This window comes from Elephantulus edwardii, unplaced genomic scaffold, assembly GCF_000299155.1.
Source record: "Elephantulus edwardii isolate Elephantulus edwardi_28Jun2011 unplaced genomic scaffold, EleEdw1.0 scaffold00004, whole genome shotgun sequence".
NCBI classification, from domain to species: Eukaryota; Metazoa; Chordata; class Mammalia; order Macroscelidea; family Macroscelididae; genus Elephantulus; species Elephantulus edwardii.
In genome coordinates this window covers 11,947,511-11,954,195 of record NW_006399754.1, presented here as the reverse complement: position 1 = coordinate 11,954,195, position 6,685 = coordinate 11,947,511, and the positions used below count along the sequence as shown (strand labels likewise).

Here is a 6,685-nt window from a genome sequence, read left to right as displayed (position 1 = left end):
ATTGAAAGGAAAATTATCAAATTTATTTGAAGAGGCAAGAGACCTTGTATAAGCAAAACACTTCAGAGAAACAAAAATGAAGTGGGAGACATAGCACTCTGTGAAATAAATACCTACTACACAGTGGCAATAACCAAAACAGCATGGTACTAGTACAATGACAGGCACATAGACCAATGGAACAGAGTTGAGAACCCAGAAATAGACCAACTGATATTCAACAAAGAAATCAAACCTATCAAACGAGGAAATGACAACCACTTCAACCAATAAATGGTGCTGGCAAAACTGGACTTCCACCCACAGAAAGGTGAACCAGGATCCACAACTCATACCATACACAAAAACCAACTCGAGGGCTGGTGGGTACCCATGCGGGGTCTACATGAGTATAGAGAAGTGTTACTTCTGTTGGGGGTCCGTCTACCCCAACCACGGCATGATGTTTGTCCTCAACGATTGCAAGGTGTTCTGATTTTGTAAATCTAAATGTCATAAAAACTTTAAAAAGAAGCACAATCCTCACAAGGTCAGGCGGACTAAAGCATTTCAGAAAGCAGCGGGTAAAGAACTTACAGTGGATAATTCATTTGAATTTGAAAAGTGTAGAAATGAACCTGTCAAATACCAGCGGGAACTATGGACTAATACTATTGATGCAATGAAGAGAGTGGAAAAGATTAAACAAAAACGCCAAGCTACATTTATAATGAACAGGTTAAAGAAAAACAAAGAATTACAGAAAGCTCAGGACATCAAAGAAGTCAAGCAAAACATCCATCTTATCCAGGCACCTCTTGCAGGCAAAGGAAAACAGCTGTAAGAAAAAATGGTACAGAAATTGCAAGAGGATGTGGATATGGAAGATGCTGCTTAAAATTTTCCCTATCTGTAACCATTTGTATATGTATATTTAAAAACACCTTTGGAGACTTGGAACTTTTAACTGATTGATTTATTATTTACATAAAGTTGCTTATGAAAGATGATTAAAAGCATCTTTATTCTATCTGAAAAAAAAATCAACTCAAGGTGGATCAGAGACCTAGGAAACACAAATTGACATACTCATACCCAAGTTTATTATAGCATTATTTACAATAGCAAAGAGCTGAAAATAACTCAAATGATGGTTAATGGAAGAAATATTCACACAGGAGAGGAAGCCCTGCATGAGACAGATTGACACAGTGACGGGGGAAATGTGGTCAGGTGTGTCGGATGATGAGATTGGCTCAGAATAGGGCATGGTTCAGGGCACTGTTGTAAGGTTATTTTGAGTTGTAGTTAACTTGATGGCAGGTAACAAAAATGTGTGTTTTCTTATACTAGTACTCCCTGATTTAATTATGTTGTTTCTATGAAATTGAAAAGTTGTATTATGTCTCTTATTATTTGCTTGGAAAGTTGTTTTGGAGTTTCTCACATTTTTACACTCTTGGAAGCAGAAGCATTAACTGTTCCTCTCTGGATTATGTTTTTCAAGGATATTTGTACAACAAACAATCTTGGAAACTAGATATAGGTGTGCTCATCATGCTTATTGTAAAAGATTTGTACAACCCACTGAGTGTGCAGGTGTCACCTGGCCTTTTTGGTGGCACTTTGTGGAAATCAGGGCTTGGAAACCAATGCATGATTATACTGGTGAGGATCATACTTTGGCTACACCAGAGTCTGAGTCTTCTGCCAGCATTCACATGACATTGTGACAGCTCAACTTGTTAGTTTTCAAGTAGAATAACATCCCAAATCTTTATGTAAGGTAATCCTTCCTCAGTGATCTTGTATTACATAATTTTCTTGACATTTATTTTTGAATGCAAACTTTAGTATTCATTTACCTAGTCCCAAAGCAACATCAGAAAAATAACCAATCAACCAAATAAAAAATTATATTTTTAAATGGATTGTTGGAGTTTTTTATTGGGGGGAAAAATCCAACCATGCATGGGCATCCAAGGAGATAAAAGGTGGGAGCAGAAGGGTGAGAATGAGTAGGGATGATATCACAGGGTTGCATAATTTGGTGGACAGAGGTAGTGGGTAAGGGAAATGAGAAAGATTTGATGGGGATAAGAAAAGATAGGGTAATGATGGGCATGGTCCAATGGTGATTATTATTATTCTTTCTTTCCCGTGTAGGAATAGGGGTGTACACTCTCTGGCTGCTTCAAGCTGAACAGGGACATTGAGATGAAAGGGAAGGGGAGCCCACTTTTACACTTTACTGGTGGTCTTGAGTTGAAGCTACATGCCTTCTTGTTCAGTTAGAAGATATTTTCAAGATGTTTTCTGCCCTGTGGCTTGCAAGGTGTTTGCACGAGTCAGTCCAGTGGGAGTGGCAGGCAGAACTTTGAGGCTCCATCCACCTTTGTTTCCTCACCTGGCAGTTATATTTCCCTTTTGTCTCTGGATCCAGGCTCAGGGTTCAGATTCTGGAACAAGACTCAGTGTTCAGGTTACCTATATATAGAAAAGGGAGCAAACCTAGAGAGAACAAACTTGTGAGTTACAAAGAAAAGGGCTTTGGAGGTGTTACAGGTGTAGTGGAGGAAGAGATGGAGGAAAGTGGCTTAGATATAGTTCCTTGTACACACCAGGTGGCTCTCCCCAGGGGCCGGGTGGGTCCCCAACTCCAAAGGTCTTCTAAAGTTTGGACCTTGCATCCTGTCAGAGACCATGCTAGAGACAGTCAGTACTTCCACCATTTAATACATCTTGGGTTCCATCTGTAAAGGTGAGTGGAAATAAGTTAAATCCAGATTGTTTTGAAGATTAAATAAATTAAGACATGTGGGTCAGCCATGGTAAAACTTAGGAAATGGAAGTGATTGTTATAATAATGGTTTGTTTTTAAATAGTAATCTTTCATCCCAATTTGGTTATAAAAATCCCAACTCTAACCATTTTAATATATGTAAATCTGTATGGTGAGAAAGCTTTGAATAATTTTTATAATATGGAAATATGATTTACTGAATACCTATTGAATATAGATTCATTAATTTGACTAATATGGTTATTATCATGAAAAAATAAAATCCTCTTCAAATTTATCTTTTAATTGAAAAACATTTTACATTTTTCATGGAGACAAATACTTAATCATTTTTACAACTTAATGAGAATGAAGGTCCTACTTATTGAGAAAGAGAGAGAAATTGATGGTTTTGTTCTGTATCAGAACTATTATGATAATTTTGTGTTCTCTGTCCTTGGGAAGTTTTGGATCATAGACTAAAACTGAGGAAAGACACAGTGATCGTTAGATTTATTACTGGAATTTAGTTACTTGCTTTATTCTTAAATATAATTTTCAATTCTCAGTATTTCATTTTGATAGTAAAAGTCTTGCCTTTTTATGCTATCATAAAGTGTGTGAATAATTGTAAGGATAATAGTCTGGGTTTTGTTTCTTTTTTTAATTCAGTAAATATATTTTTTAAACTAATATTTTTATCATTTATATACATTGTGTTTCATACATGTACATTGTGATTTTTAAAAAAATTTCTAAAAATAAAATTCAAGGGAAGAGTTAAGAAAAAGTAATTAATCTTTGTAATCTGCTATAGAGGCAAAAAAAAAAACCAAACCCAAAAAACAAAACCAAACAACCACAGTCAAGGCCTGTGTGAATTCCAGGGAGAAGCTAGTGGGATTTGAAGACTTGGTCTTCCAGTCCAAAGTGCAAAACCATGTGAGTGAGCATCCTCTTTCAAACTCTATCTCTGTCTTTCTAAATCTCTCTCTTTTAACCTCTCTGTCTCTTTCTAGCAATGGTTATTAGCTCAGAAGGGGCTGGCAAAGATGTAGATCTATCTACTCAGATGAGGGATAGGATTTTGATGAGTAAACACAGGAGAGTCTCTTTTCTGTCTGTCTTTCACTGTTATGAGCTCAACTTTTCTATGACCATGAAAGGAAATGGTTATGGAAAGAGGCAAGAACAATGCAGATGGACCAAAAGAATGGACAAGACTGCAGCATGGCTGACATCACCCAGTCTCGAAGGTTCTTTTGTCTTTGAACTCTGAATTATGTAAGCCCAAGAGTGAACAATGAATGAATGAAAATCTAAAATCTCTGTAAATATTCATTAACATTCATAAAATAAAATTGGGGGGGAAAAAAGACAAAACATTTTGGAAAAACAGCTCTCTGGATGTCACTGATCAGATCAGAATTTGAGATGCCTCTTTTCAATGCTGAAGATTCCAGAGGGAATGATTTCCTCCCTTTCTAGAGCCTTAGGCTTTTAGGCCCTAAGTGCAACATGGTCTATGGCTTGACAAAGAGTAGATGGAGGCCCATCCACTGCTCTCCTCACTGGTATACAGTCACTGAATTGATCCACCTCATCAAGGCTCTTCCTCTCCTGCGCTGTCCCTCTACCCTCCCAAGCATGAGTCCTCTCCAAGGACTGGTGTCTCCTTGCAACATGCTCAAAGTATGTCAGACAAAGCTTCAGAATCCTTGCCTCCAAGGAGCAGCCAGTCTTCATCCTCTCCAGGACAAACATGTTTGTTCTCCTAGTCCATGGTATATTCAATCCTTTTCTCCAGCACCACAGCAGCAATTATCTTTCTACCATCCCTAGTCACTGTGCAGCTCTCCAACGCATAGCACACAATTGCAAGGACGATAGCCTGGATCAGGTGCACCTTAGTCTCCAGCTTTACATTGTTGCTCTTCAGTACTCTGAAGAGGTCCCTGACAGCTGACTTTCCCAGTGCAATTCATCTCTTGATTTCCTGGCTGCTGGTACCAAGAGTGTTGACTGTGGAGCCAAGCAAACTAAAACTGTTAACTATCTCAGTCTCTTCACCATCTATCGCAATGCTGAGAATCGGCCCAGTGGTGAGAATCTTTGTTTTTTTGTTGTTGAGCTTCAATCCATATTGAAGGCTGCAGTCCTTGACCTTCTGCAGCAAGCACTTCAGGTCCTCAGTTTCAGCAAGCAAGGTTCTGTCATCTGCATAACGCAGGTTATTGATGAATCTTCCACTAATCCTGATGTCACTTTCTCCTCCTTCGTATGCAGTCCAGGGTCCAGGATGATCTGTTCTGCTTTCAGATTGAAAAGGTATGGAAACAGTATACATCCCTGGAAGACCCCCTTCCCAATTTTGAACCATGCAGTGTCTCCTTGCTCTGTTCTGACGACTGCCTCTTGGTTCAAGTATAGATTTTGTATAAGCACAATCAAATGCTCTTGGGTTCCCATTCTTCTCAGAGTCAGTCACAACTTGTTGTGATCCACACAGTCAAAAGCCTTTTCAAAGTCAATGGACCACAGATAGACATTCCTCTGGTATTCTCTGCTTTCTGCCAAGATCCATCTAACATTATCTATAATATCCCTAGTATCACAACCTCTTCTAAACCCAGCCTGCACATCTGGCAGTTCTCTGTTGACATGTTGCTCCAGTCGTTTATATATATACTTTTTGAGAACACTATTCAATCCATGACACCATTCATCTTTGATTTCCTGACTGCTGATGCCAAGAGCATTGAAAGACGGTTTTTTCTCCTCTCCAGTCCTTTCACAAATAGAAGTCTCTGTGTCTGGAGAGGATAAAACCAAGAGCTACTCGCTTGGGAGGCAGCTGGCACATCTAGGGTACTGGATGACAAAGGGGATAAATGACCATTAATACACTAAGCTTTCAGGACAATCTTAGCCTTCAGATAGGAGAGTGTCATCTTCAGATATCTCCATTATTAGAAGGGGGGGGGAATCTGAAAATTCTGCCTTCTGAGTTCTTATAACTAGACTTCCCTATAGTAAAGACCACATTCTTGTACTATAGACATTCCAATTGCTTTTTAGAGCATAATTTGGGTATGTTGTCAGGAGGGACCAGCTCTTAGAAAAAGATATCGTGCTTGGACAATTGGAGAGTCAAAGAAGTGGAGGAAGAGCCTCAATGAAGTGGATTGAAATAGTGATTGTACCAATGGGCTTGGACATATCAGAGATGTGAGGAAGGTGCAGGATCGGGCATGTTTCAGGTCCAAAATTCATAGTACCACTCTGAGTCATAGTTGACTAGATGGCACATAACAACAACAACAACAACTTTTAAGTATAAACAGACTTCCAATAATTATATGTCTTGGAGAAATTATAGTGAGTGCTCTTTGGAGTAAAAAATGATAAAACTTTGCCTCGTATACTTAGGGCACGTGGCTAGAAGGGGCTATTCTTTGGAAAGGAACATGATGCTCAGAAAGGCAGAGGGTCAGAGAAGAAGAGGAAGACCCTCGACCAGGTGGATTGACACGGTGACTGCCACATGGGGTCTAGTGTGTCAGGAAGTGTGAGATGGCACAGGGTAGAATGGTGTTCAGATCTGTTGTTCATAGGGGTGTTACGGGTCGTACTTGACTTGACGGCACCTGACAAAAATAACAACAAACACCAAGAACTATAAGATATTTGAGGAAATATGCTACTTAAAAAAATTTTCTAATAAGGCAACAAATCAGGGAAAAATAAGCTACTTAGAAGAGAGACTCTACAGGGAGAGAAAAACACAAAACTAAAAACTATATTAAATATCTTAAAAGTAAAAAGATCATAACAACTATGAGATATCATCTCACTCCAGTAAGAATAGCAAAATTTAACAGAACAGCAAACAACAAATGCTAACGAGGTTGTGGAGAAACTGGA

General features: G+C 38.8%; 1 pseudogene; it reads left to right on the top strand.

Annotated features, from left to right (window-relative positions):
* The first annotated feature begins 385 nt into the window (after positions 1-385).
* Positions 386-877, top strand: LOC102855667 (annotated as a pseudogene).
* The last annotated feature ends 5,808 nt before the right edge of the window (positions 878-6,685 follow it).